We start from the raw sequence: 14,985 nt of genomic DNA, 5'->3' as shown, positions 1-14,985 counted from the left end.
AGACAAGGTGGAGAGTATGGAAAACCATGTTGGATATTGAATACAGAAAAGGTTTTTACAGTAAAGTCAACCTGGCAATACATCAGACATAAAGAAAATCCCAACAAGATCTACAAGTAGATATGGATTAAAGGGTTACCTTTTAAGATAGCCTTTCTCATGTGAAGACACTGGAAGTTTAAACTACCAGTGGATGAAAGTTAAGAAGAAGGGGTATTGAAGGTCCATCAACTTGTTGATGCCGTACTAATCCATCTCAAAAGACACTAGCACATGTGTTCTTAACATTAAATACTTCTAATAACACTTGGTCTTACTTTTGGTCTTTTACATGTTTGAATATGGAAGACCTCATCTTAAGAGAGGTAATTATACTATGGTGGGGAGTTGAAGTTAAGAAAGATCTCAAACCATACTATAAGGCTCTTCCAAACTCTATAATATGGGAACTATGAAAGCAAATGAACCTCAAAAAACATATAGGAAGGAGGCTGAAAATCCAAAGGCTAAATCATAATGTGGTCAGAGACATGCTCATGCTACTTAAAGTGAAGAGGCCTAACAGAAACTTTCCTAGAAATTAGACAGGAATATTGAAGCAACTAGAAGAGTTCAAACCTATGGTGAAGGTCACTTAAGTCTTGTGGAAATTTCCACCACTAGGGTGGGTGAAATACAACACTGATGAAGCTTCTGGAGGGAATTCGGGGATAAGGTCTTATGTTTTTTACTTAAGGGATGATAATGGGGACTTACTGTATGCACAGGGGACTACATTAAACAACATTACTAACATCTTTGCATAAGCAAAAGCAATTTTGGAGGCTAGTAAGAATTAGAAGAATACATAATATAATGATATCATCATCCAAATAGATTGATTACTCCTAAAGAAGGTACTAGAAGGGGAGTGGTTGTGTCTATAGATTATTACAGATACAGTAGTAGAAATAAAATCAAACCTTATAGGAAACCTATCAAAGATCAGCATATATTGAGAGAAGGCAATCAATTAGCAGATTATCTAAAAAAATATAGCAATAAATAAAGGTAATTGCAGCTACTTGTATTTTTACAACATAAAAACAATAGGAACGAGGATAATAAAAAGTGACAAGCTAAAGTGTCCATACTTATGAGTATCATCTATTAATGGATAATGGGGAAGTAAAGGCTAAAGTATAGGTTTTCTCACTTGAAAAATATTTACTGTAACCAAAAGGGCATAAGAAAGTGAAATGCTATCTATCCTACACTACTTCATCCATCAAAAAAGACTCAGCAAAATAGGAAGGTTCTGGGGCTGGATCAGTATTGGTAAACCTGGATGTTATAGCAGTCACTATGGGCTAGATGTGAAAACTTCCCATGAACTTCATTCCAGATCCACCGACAGAATACAAAAGGTTAGAGTTATATCAAAGATGGAGAAAGAGCGGAGTAAAGAGACTTACCCAGTGATAGACAACATCAACGGATGGGAACCCTCAGCAAACCATATTGAGCATAAACATCCACCAGAGAACACAGCTATAAACAGAGTAGAAGTTAGGAAAAGGAAAAGAAAAAGGCAAAGAAGAAAAGAGCAGAACACTTACTCTTTAAAGACAACTTAACAACACATCGAGTATGCATGGTAAAAAATATTAATGACCTAAAGCAAGAGGAAGAGAAAGCCTTGGTTGGTTTGCAGAAGCCACGTAGTTCAGGTGTTGAAGAGAGTAGAAAATGGTAGAGTGAAGTGGAGATTAGGAAACATTTTCATTTTATATATGTAATATTTGGGTGTGGGTTTGGGACACATCCGATTGGTTAGATAGAGTAGACTTTGTCCTTTTTATTTCGGGTTGATTGGCCCATACTGTGTATTCTTTAGTTTCTCATGAGTAATATAAGCCCAAAAGTTGTTTTATAAAAGTATAAATAGAACTAGAAAATTTTTCTTTTATAACTAGATGAAGTTAAATCATAAATTCAAACATAATAGTCATAATCTATCTATCCAGAGAAGACAATTAGCTAATACACTAAGGGGTCATTTGGTAGAGTGTATAAGAGTGGTATTAAATAAGGTATACTAGTAATGTTGGAATTAGTAATGTTCAGAAGTAGTAGTGCTAAATTAGTAGTTTTAAGTTTATTTCTTATACAGTGTTTGGTTAATTTATTATAAATAACATGTATTGATATATTTCAAAAGCAAGTATTGTTTGTTTACAAAAATACTCTTCAACATCTATAACTTTGTGTATAAGCTTTATTATTCATTCTTAAGATGAAAAATTAAAAGATAATTAGGTATCTTACTTAAATTATTTGGGAATAAATTATCATCTCAATAAATAAAAAATAAATATGATCTATACTACAACAATAATAGTAGGCTGTAATGGGCTACATAAATAATGGAATAATAGATGGAAGGTAAATAAAGACAAGAAAGAAATCAACAATTACAACAAATTAGGCAGAAGCAGAAAGTATATGCATACATAATATATTGTACAAGAAAGGGAAAAGGACAAAATATATAAAAAAAAATCCCTCCCAAGACCTAGTAAGGTCGATACAAGAGCCACTATAACAAAAAAAGTAGAGTTCTAGATGGTATCCAAACTATACATATATACACAGTAGTCTTAGGTGTACAAAAGACTATAACTAGAGTAGATGGAGGATAATCAACTTTAGACTCTTAAAATCTCACTCTATCTCCAAATTAGTAGCAAGGCCTAAAAATAACATTAGCATCGATGGCTCGTACTTAAATTTGCATCAGGAAAAAGATGCAGAAGTGTAATATGAGTATCAAAGTAATGTATACTCAGTGGGAATCATCATAAAATTGAGTTAAAATATAGTAAAAGCATAAATATAAAGTGTGAGCGTGTAAGCTAAATCAACAGTAAAAATGATAGAAATGTAAATATTGACCCATTCTAGGAATAAGAGATAAATATATAATATATACACACACACATATATATATACATATATGTATAACACTCAAAGAATAAAAGCAAAGGACTAACTACAACCTAACTGTTCCCTCGTACATCCAGAAGGCACATACAAGAAGACAATTAATCCTAATGAGCCACCATAAGATCGATGGGTACAACCAAGACGAAAGATAAGTTAATAAACATATATAACCTTAAATCCTACCAATCTTAAACTACTTGTAATGATCAAATCTGATGTTATTAAGAAATACATCGATATTAGTCCAAAGTGTATATATTATTGGGATTCATTAGCAAACTTATGTGGGAACACATGTATCATAATTTTGGTATTTAAAGAAGTTAGGTCAGACTAAAATCATTCCACCATTATGTGATTTATTTTGCGGTAGTGGTGCCGCTATAGTGACGCGCATGCCTCTATAACGATATGACGCAAACCAAAATACCCATTTAAGTGGGTTTTTTTTTTCTCTACTTAGGTTGAAGTAAATGACATAGAAGGCACTAAAAATCCTTAGGTTTGCCTTCCAAATATTGAAACCATGGAGAAAATGAGAGAGGGATATGGATGGGTACAAACCCATGAATTTTCATTGATTAAGGTGTTTGTGATATTGTGAATGTTGGATGTTGCATTCGTTCATTCTTTCTACAGCTGGTTGACCTAAGGTTAGTTGAAGCATAGACCCAGATAAGAATGTATGATAGTAACGTAGATGGATAGGAGATTTTATGTCTAGGCCTTCGAGCATGGAGCTAGGATGGCTAAAATTTGTTAAGGTTCAGGTAAAGTACAATTATGGGTTGTTTATATACCTTATCATGTTATGTATTTCTTATGTTGTAAATTATTGTTTCACTTTTGTATAACCTATATTTAGGGTAGTGAAAAGTACGAATTACTGGTTATTAGTTAAACCGTGAAGCAAGCAATAATACATGGTAAGGTGTGGATGGGATTTCAAAATATCTAAGATGATAATCCTTATTTTTTGTCATAAATGGAATATTGGGTAAATTGCATGATTTAGGCTTTCAATGGTTGTATTGGTGATGGTATTGTAAATTAAATCCAATTTATGTTATATGTGCATGTTAACTACATTATAGTGTGGCATGTTAGTGCATGTTGTATAATATGATCAATGCAAATGATTTTCTGTTGTTGTATGATTTTGACCTACCTCATTACTAAATGTTGAATGTTTCGATATTTGAAACGTTCTCATGGGTTATCGGTGAAATAAGGTTGGGAGATACTTATGTCTGAGATTTAGTACATAGACTAAACTTATCCCCTGCAGGTCATATCTAGAAAGTGGACGCATCACTCATATCGTGTATGTACAAGGGTTAGGTGATCTTGACGGTTCTATGAGAAAATCGGAGATTATATCAATATGTCTAATATAATTAGAATTCTTAGAGTCATGGTTTTCTGACCAAGATATTATTAGAGTCAGGGGGTGTCTTTTGACTTGTTCTGACTTAGTTTGGCTGAACTTGATTTATTGATACTTTGTTAACTTATTGATTGAATATCCTTCCCTTCTTATTTAATGTTTGTTGTGCTAAACATATGTTAGTTGAGTATGTATTAATTTTTGGTACTATGTTTTAGTTAAGTCTTGACCGCTTATAATTTGCCTAGTAATTCTTATTTTGGCCTGATATATTATAGCCTCAGGTGGTGAAACGACCCACAAGGTTAGGGTTGATCAAGGAATCCTATTTCAGTGGGATAGGGAAAGGATGAGTGTAAGTTTCGAGCTAAATTTAAGCTAATAAATGACAAGGGACAGGGGGCAGAAGTCGAGGGTGGGTAGACAGGTAACATGTCATGGGTCTTCTCCAGGTATGATAAGTGACTTATTAGGTTTTTGAATTAGGTCTGGAGCATATCTTATTGTAGTTGTCTTTATAAGTTATGTTGACCCTTGATGTAAGGCCGAACTTAGTGATCTAGGCTGGTAAAGTCGTAGGAGAAAAAATGGTGTCTCAAAAATTATAATTGAAAGTTAAATGGATGGATAGAAATGTTTGGGGGTTGGTAATGGGTCTAAAAAATGCATATTTTCTTTTGAATATTTGTGTTATACTTGTGTAATCTGATTCAGTTCAACCGATGAGGCTTACTAGTACGTGTGATTTGTACTGATGCTACTCTTGATATACCCTTTTTGGGGTATAGTTTTTTATAGGGAAAAATGTTTGTTTCTTGATTGTTGTCGTAGTTATACTTCATCAGCTCCCATTTCTCTCATTCATGGTGGAAGCTATGTCCCATCTTTATTTCCTTTAGTAGCTCTTCTATGTGTTTAGACTATATCTTAGGGTAGCTCTTATACAGATTTTCTGTAATAAATTAGTTTCATAATTTAATTAAATACTACTGCTTGATTTTTTAAAAAGATGGTAAGCGGTCCTCTTATCTAGGTGGGTTAGAATAGGTGTCCTCACAATTCAGTAGTTGGGTTGTGACAATTTTGTATCAGAGATTAGAAAGCCTAGGTTTATGGTCTCCTAGGACAAGTGCAAATGTTGAGTAGAGTTCTTTGGATTGGTGCGTTAACGTCCATATCAAATCTTCGGTGAACTATGAAGTATTTTAGGAAATGGTTCCACTTCTTTCATTCCTTTCGTGTAGTTGTGTAGTTGATGTATAAGTTGAGTCTAATTGGTATCTCGTGTTGTTGTGTGGTTGATGTGTAAGGAAATATCTCTCTTGGTAGTAAATGCATATCTACAATATATTAAAAGTGTGAAGACCCTTAGAAAAAATGATTTAAATATTTTTAAAAGAAAATTAAAAGGCACCACAATAGACCAAACTGTTTTTTCACTTTTATTTCCTCAAATTATTATACCATTATATCTCTATATTAATGAATATTGATTATAATATATATATATATATATATATATGGAAAGATTTTCTACTTTTGATTGAATTCAATATTGCAAGGTGTACTACTTTTCGCTGAATTCTCCTATATTTGGAGAATAATTAATTTAGAAAAATATACATCCATGAATGTGAAGCACTCTCTTCCCCCTATTTTGATTTTAAAACATTCTTCGTTCTTTTTCTTTACTTTATCATCATAAATCTGCTTCTCGTTGACTACTAATAATGTCCACAGATTATCGATTCTTGATTTTGATGTTAAAAAAGATTCAATAAATAAATTCCAATATTAGATTATAGCTACTCTTCAATATTTTGGCTGAATTTCGCTGTTTGCTTGCATTGTTTGTAATTTGCATAATTTGTTATTTTTCTTCTAATTTTCTACATAATAATACAACCTCCATGAGTTTATTAGTATACTAGTTTAGTGTATGTTTTTTTTCACATGAGTATCGCGTTAAATAATAATAATAATATATATGAAAAGAATAAATCGATATGCGTATGTTATACTATTAAGAATAAAACCTTAAATAAGCCATTGGCATACTATTAAATGTACATGTTAATACCTAATATTAACAAAAAGTAAATATCAAACAATTTGTAAATTCAGATAATTTTAAGTGATAAACTTGGACTTTCTTTTTCTATGGCATGTAAATCCTAGTTGTACTATAACCAAATTAATTGTTTCCTACTAATCTCTCAACATCGTCAAAATATTGCCTTGTATTGCTCTTCTAAGTGTGTATTATACTTAATTAATGAAACCTCATCAACAATTATACTTCAAACATAGTTTATAGATCATAATTATCATATGAGTTCCAATAGCAAAAACTCACAATGGAATTGTCAAAACTTTTAAAATTAGATTTGTAAGAGGAGAAAAAAAGAGCATAGCGTCATTATTAACCCATTAGTATATGGTACTACTCTTTTCGTCCTAATTTATATACACAATTTGAATTTTGACGTGACAAACTTAGTTGTTGATTCCGTTTAAAGGTATCTTGTGCTTCTCCTTCTAGCTTGGAAGTCAGTTTCTTGATGTATTTCTTCACGAATGCAACAAATCTCTTCTTGTGAAAAGAAGATGCTCCCGCAAATAGCAAATCATTTTTTATTCACATATAATTAACAGTAAAATTGACTGAAGTTACCACAACAGTGTATACAAACTTGAGTCTTAAAAGTGTCAACAATATCGACAACCTTAACAGCTTGATGATCTACACCTTCATACTCCTCGCCACCCTCAGCAGAAGGATTTTCCCTTGGTGTCTGTATCAACATAACCTTGAACAACCCACTATAATTAAACCAACTCACCACATTATTCTGTTTACTTTAACTGTGAATTCAGACATATAATGTTAAAGAAATTTTTTGGGTAATTAACATGTATTATTATTTACCAAGTAAGCTATACAAAATAAAATTATCCAAAGATTGAGTATCTAGCCTATAGTCTATCTCGGGGCATCAACCACTTCCTATCTATATAATAACGTCCATAAGGATAGAATTCATAGTCTCTAATTTCATGGCTAGCATCCTCATCATGGACCCACATATGACCACCTCTTGGATAATATGTCGCACTATGACTGATAACGATCAACTTACACGTCAATTTAGTGCAAGGCAGTAGTCGTCAATATATTTACCCAACTTTGGAGTCGGGGTCGAATCCACGAGGAACAATGTGAGTGGCGATTAAGCTAATTTAAAACTATAGCTACAAGTTAAATTCAAACAAATGATACGAAAAGATAAAATAGGGGTTTTTAATGATTGAACAAAAGTTATTAACACTTCAATTCTCCTTAGAACCCAAAGCTTAAACTGCAGTATTTCAAATCAATGATATAGAGAAACTAGAGTTGTGATTACTATGATTATTAACCCCTCATTGAATGATAGTTGTAGTACTAGATTCTCATGACTTGTGGGAAACACCAAATTATCAGTTTCGACAGTCCATCTAAGTGTTTCTCAACCTACCTAGATATTGAACTCCCTAATTCTCTCGAACATAGAAAAACATTCTATTCATACTGATTTTATCTCGAGTTGATCAATCTTGTTACATCATTAATCATTAGATGAGAACTTAACCTTCCCAAATCCCCGTTGATGACTCGTTACCTTTAGTTTATTTCTCAATTCGAACAAACAAACATAAGGCGGGATCTATTGTTTGCAACCAATAGATAATTATCACTACAAAGAAATTATAAAGATGTCCCCACAATCACTCGAATCCTAACTAACTATTAAGACAATACAGGAGTAATCATAGATCCCACAACCCTAGTTGTGGGTTTTAGTTCCACATGAAAGAGGAAGCGATAACAATAACTGAATTCATAATTCAAAGTGATTAAACTTACAAAAGATGTAGTCAGAAATTGATTCTCTTTCCAAATTCAAGAAGAATATCCTACAACTAAATCAAAGAATTGAAAATTAAAATCCAAGTTTAGAGACCAAAGAGAAGTAAAGTAATCCTTGGAATAAGTTCAAGATGTTCTGCCCTTTCTCTAATTAGAAAACCCTAACATATGCTTTAAATACTTCATCCTAATTATGGAAACAAAATCACAGATCACAGTATTTTCTCGGACAAACGACGACGTGTGTGACGGCTTATCAAGAGTCTGATGCCTTATCAGGAATGTCGTCAGCTTCTCTTCACATTTGAACAAGTTCTGTCTTCAGCTGACGATGAAGCTTGATGGCTTATCAGACATATGACGACTTATTACAATTGTCGCTGCTTCTTCACTTCAAGTTCTCAAGCACTACCTAAGCCTGACGACGAGCCTAACGGCTTATCATAACTCTGACGGTCTATCACAGGTTATCGTCACTTCTTCCAACTAATTCTGATTCTCTGTCTAAGGCTGATGGCAACTCTGATAGCTTATCACAAGGCTGATGACTTATCAGACAAGTCGTCAGCTATACTTCCTTTGCTACTTGCTCAAAAATTAACACTTTTACTTCCATTATTGTTGGTTCTCTTACATCTTGACTTTTACTGTAATATCAAAGAGAAAACAATAAAAAACGCTAAAAGTTGCTTAAGACTTTGCAATTATTCTTAGTTAAAAGCCTCAAATGTGTTAGCATCTGCTCACACATCAATACCCTCAACTTAAAACAATTGTTTGTCCTCAAGCAACTAAAACACAACCAAGAGGATACAAAGTACATTCGGCAGTCAACCATTCATATTATCTCAAAACATCTTCACCATCTCCAAGGTCAATTAATTTTAAAAAACAACTGTACATATTATTGAAGAACAACAATGCGACACACAGGAATCAAGATATGGCATCAATTCAGCAACAACAACCATGCATGTACCAAGATTACACTATCCAAACAAATTAGCAACTAGCAACGTAACCAGTGTGCCATTACAACATAGAGGTCCCTCCTCACTCATACTTGAACTAAAGTATGTCACTGCGGGGATGTTCAAGAGATACTCACTCTCAGAAAGAAGTTCCATTCAATGTATGATAAATACCATAAGCTTTCCCTTATTTTCATTACCGAAGCTTTCAGACAGTTAAGTTAGGATCATTACAGGTCTTCTTTTTGGCTTGTGACGTAGGCTAGGGGCTGGTATGATACTCGATGCTATTTAAAGTAACTAAGACTCCTTGACACTATGCTAACTTCTGGGGTCTCACTTATTAACCTTTTTCTATTCTTCTCTTTTCTTGATCACACATATTCAGGATGGGTGCGGTCTTTTCTACAATCACTTCTTTTTTTTACAACTTTTCTTTTCTTGTTCTTTTCCACTGCACCCAGCTTTTTGTTCTTTTCTTTTATTTTACCTTTCTCCATACTTATTTTACATCACGTACCACTATAATAGCCACCCTCAACTTAGGCCATTTGCCTAAGTCAAGGTGCATAGTGTCCAAGGAGGACCAGGGCCAAAATAGGTTCATTATGATATAAATGGGACGGTGATAGGTCGCATAAAAAGAAATAGGCTATTCAGACTCAAAATAGGGATCAAAGGATATTATGCATACAGGGAAGGTCATTTAGGCCAAAAGTAGGCTAATATCAAAACGACCTATGATCCTTTCCTAACCCCTATCCTTCAACCTAGGTAAGACTAACTGGGCAAGTTCTGGATTCAACATACAAAGGAAACTAAGTAAGATCTCACACGCACATGGCACAAAGGTACAACTTTTCTTTTTTTGTTCTTTTCCACCGCACCCATGTTTTTATTCTTTTCTTTTATTCTATTTTTCTCTATACTCATTTTACATCACGCACCATCTCTGATAGCCACCCTCAACTTAGGCCATTTGCCTAAGTCAAGATGCACAGTGTCCAAGGAGGACCACGGCCAAAACAGATTCATTATGATATAAATAGGACGGTGTTAGGTAGCATAAAAAGAAATAGGCTATTCAGGCTCAAAATAGGGATCAAGGGATATTATGCATACAGGGAAGGTCATTTAGGCCAAAAGTGGGCTAATATCAAAACGGCCTATGATCATTTCCTAACCCCTATCCTTCAACCTAGGTAAGACTAACTGGGCAAGTTCTGGATTCAACATACAAAGGAAACTAAGTAAGATCTCACACGCACATGGCACAAAGGTACAACTTTTCTTTTTTTGTTCTTTTCCACCGCACCTATGTTTTTATTCTTTTCTTTTATTCTATATTTCTCTATACTCATTTTACATCACGCACCCCTATAATAGCCACCCTCAACTTAGGCCATTTGCCTAAGTCAAGATGCACAGTATCCAAGGAGGACCACGGCCAAAACAGGTTCATTCTGATATAAATGGGATGGTGATAGGTCGCATAAAAAGAAATAGACTATTCAGGCTCAAAACAGGGATCAAAGGATATTATGCATATAGGGAAGGTCATTTAGGCTAAAAGTGGGATAATATCAAAATGGCCTATGATCCTTTTCTAACACCTATCCTTCAACCTAGGTAAGACTAACTGGGCAAGTTCTGGATTCAACATACAAAGGAAACTAAGTAAGATCTCACACGTACATGGCACAAAGGTACAACTTTTCTTTTCTTGTTCTTTTCCACCGTACCCATCTTTTTATTCTTTTATTTTATTCTACCTTTCTCCATACTCATTTTATATCACGCACCCCTATGATAGCCACCCTCAACTTAGGCCATTTTCCTAAGTCAAGATGCACAGTGTCCAAGGAGGACCAGGCCCAAAATAGGTTCATTATGATATAAATGGGACGATGATAGGTATCAACAAAAGAAATAGGCTATTTAGGCTCAAAATAGGGATCAAGGGATTTTATGCATATAGGGAAGGTCATTTAGGCTAAAAGTGGACTAATATCAAAACAGCCTATGATCCTTTCCTAACCCTTATCCTTCAACCTAGGTAAGACTAACTCGACAATTTTTGGATTCAATATACAAAGAGAACTAAGTAAGATCTCACACGCACATGGCACAAAGGTATAACTTGTTCTCTTGTTCTTTTTCACCGTACCCAGCTTTTTATTCTTTTTTTCATTCTACCTTTCTCCATGCTCATTTTACATCACGCACCCCTATGATAGCCACACTCAACTTAGGCTATTTGCCTAAGTCAAGGTGCACAGTATCCAAGGAGGACCAGGGCCAAAACAGGTTTATTATGATATAAATAAGACGATGATAGGTATCATAAAAATAAATAGGCTATTCAGGCTCAAAATAGGGATCAAGGGATATTATGCATATACGAAAGGTCATTTAGGCTAAAAGTGGGCTAATATCAAAAAGACATATGATTCTTTCCTAACCCCTATCCTTCAACCTAAGTAAAACTAACCGGGCAAGTTCTGGACTTAACATATAAAGAGAACTAAGTAAGATCTCCCATGCATATGGCACAAAGGACATCATAAGCTACTACCCATTTGGTTCATGTAATTGTTTAGAAACGGTTATCATGTCACTAGTACTAATGCCATAACAAGATGCACAGTGGTCACACATAAATGCATATCACACAGTTATAAAGAAGACCATTGGAGAGGTGTTCAAAAATCAACAAAAATATGTCAACTGTCCTAGATACTTATTTTTCCCCCAGTTAACCACAACACATCACAAAACAAACACAATACGCCTAAACATGCCGGCTCTACTAGGAAAAAGACTCTGGGGAAAAGAGGCACGAAAACAAAAACCCCAAGAGGACATCAACACCCACAAGTAGCCCCACCCTCAACTTAAAATCATACAATATCCCCATTGTGTCAAACCAAAACAAGAGAGTCAGAAACATATATGTGGCACCATAGGTGCAAAGATCTGATGCCAATCACATAATACAAATACAAACAACAAAATACCTTGGGTTTCCTCCCAAGAAGCACCTAATTTAGTGTCGCAGCATGACCCAACTCAGCTTTTTCCTCCACCTTGAGGATATAAATTTTACCTCTAACTTAGAGTCTATCTTTTTGCCTTACTCGTAGGGGAGTGGTACAAAAATTAAGAAGTCGAGTAATGGATTGAGCATGGTAAACCACTCATCCTTAAAGTAAAGTGTGTTTTTATGTTGCGTGTCTAATGTAAAATCAAGAATATAGGATTCTTATTCCTCATCTTCACACTCTTCTACTATTTTAAATAATTCCACAGATAAGATATCATCTAAACATAATTTAAAAAAGTTCTTTGAATGAGGCCCAATTAATCCTACTTCAAAATTTACACTATCTACTACACACTCACTTTTATTCAGCTTCTCGACATCTTCACTTTGAATTGGGCTAGAGCTTTTATTAGAGATTTTCTTGGTTTCTTCTTTTGCCTCTAGTACTATGTCCTCAATCTTGGTATCATCTCTCATAGTTGGCTTGGTTGGTTGGGAAATAACTAAGGGTTGCTCAACATCAAGCTCAACATCAATATAGGATTCTTGATCCTCATCTTCACACTCTTCCATTATTTTAAATGATTCCACAGATAAGATATCATCTAACATAATATAGAAGAATGCTTTAAATGATTGACCTCTATATCTATCTTCTCGTGAATGATTGGCTTTATGTCTTGACGCATATCACATACAATATCATACGTTTCTTTCTGGAGATCCAACATTCATTAAAACATAATTTTAATGTCACTCTTTTCGGTGCTTCGTTCTTCCTTTTCTTGACCATAAGACCTATCAAACTCATAAGAAGAACTAGAATTGGGGTTAGCGTAATAGGGGGATGGGGAATTTGGGCAATCACTCCAATATCTATCTTGATCACCACTTAAAGAACAATCATACTCCTGGTAGGATGGAGATGGTGCGCACATCTCGCTCCGGGGAGCATATCTATAATCTTACCAAAAGTGAGGTCCATCACAATATGGACATGGATCATCAAGATAAGATTTTCAACCAACAAGCTCATGTTCATTCCACGATGCCATAGTAATAAGTAAAATAAAAATCTACCTAACAAAAGAAATAATAAAAAACTAAAAATAAATATTTACAAGTTTGAATTCAAGCAAGTAGGCTAAAATTCCAGACCAACTCAATACGTCAAATTGTTCCCCAGCAACGGTGCCGATTTTCATAATGCTCAACTTACACGTCAATTTAGTGCAAGGAGATCATCGTTAATATATTTACCCAACTTTGGAGTCGGGTTCAACTCCACGAGGAATAATATGAGTGGCGATTAAACTAATTTGAAACTATAGCTACAAGTTAAATTCAAACAAATGACATGAAAAGATAAAATGAAGGTTTTAAATGATTGAACAAAAGTTATTAACACTTCAATTCGCCTTAGAACTCAAAGCTTAAACTGCAATATTTCAAATCAATGATATAGAGAAACTAGAGTTGTGATCACTGTGATTATTAACCCCCCATTGAATGATAGTTGTGGTACTGGATTCTCGTGACTTGTGGGAAACACCAAATTATCAGTTTCGATAGTCCATCTATGTGTTTCTCAACCTAAATAGATGTTGAACTCCCTAATTCTCTTGAACTTAGGAAAACATTCTATTCATACAAATATTATCTTGAGTAGATCAATCTTGTTATAGTATTAATCATTAGATGAGAACTTAACCTTCTTAAATCCTTGTTGATAATTCTTTACGTTTAGTTTATTTCTCAGTTTGAGCAAACAAACATAAGGCGAGATCTATTGTTTATAACCAATAGATAACTATCATTACAAAGGAATTATCAAGATTTTCCCACAATCACTCGAACCCTAACCAACTATTAAGATAATACAGGAGTAATGATAGATCCCACAACCCTAGTTGTGGGTTTTAGTTCCACATGAACGAGGAAGCAATAACAATAATAAAATTCATAATTAAATCAAAGATGTAGTCAAAAATTAATTCTCTTCCCAAATTCAAGAAGAATATCCCACAACTAAATCAAAGAATTGAAAATTAAAATCCAAGTTTAGAGACCAAAGAGAAGTAAAGTAGTCTTTGGAATAATTTCAAGATATTCCGACCTATCTCTAATTAGAAAACCCTAACATATGCTTTAAATACTTTATCCTAGTTATGGAAACAAAATCACAGATCACAGTATTTTTTCGGAAAGACGACGACGTGTGTGACGGCTTATTAAGAGCCTGATGACTTATCAAGAATGTCGCCAGCTCTTATTCACATTTGAACAAGTTTTATCTTCAGCTGACGATGAAGCTTGGCGACTTATTAGACATGTGACAACTTATCAGAATAGTCGTCGCTTCTTCACTTTAAGTTCTTAAGCACTGCCTAAGCCTGACGGCTTATCACAACTTTGACGGCCTATCACAGGTTGTCGTCATTTTTTCCAGCTGAATCTCATTCTCTGTCTAAGGCTGACGGCAACTTTGATAGCTTATCACAAGGTTGACGACTTATCAAACAAGTCATCAGCTATACTTCCCTCTCTACTTGCTTAGAAATCAACTCTTTTACTTCTATTATTGTCGTTTCTCTTGCATCTTGACTTTTACTACAAAATCAAAGAGAAAATAATCAAAAATAACAAAATTTGCTTAAGACTATGCAATTATTCTTAGTTAAAAGACTCA

The sequence above is a fragment of the Capsicum annuum genome, chromosome 1 (genome assembly GCF_002878395.1).
Source record: "Capsicum annuum cultivar UCD-10X-F1 chromosome 1, UCD10Xv1.1, whole genome shotgun sequence".
NCBI lineage: Eukaryota > Viridiplantae > Streptophyta > Magnoliopsida > Solanales > Solanaceae > Capsicum > Capsicum annuum.
Note: the sequence above shows the minus strand (reverse complement) of the source record.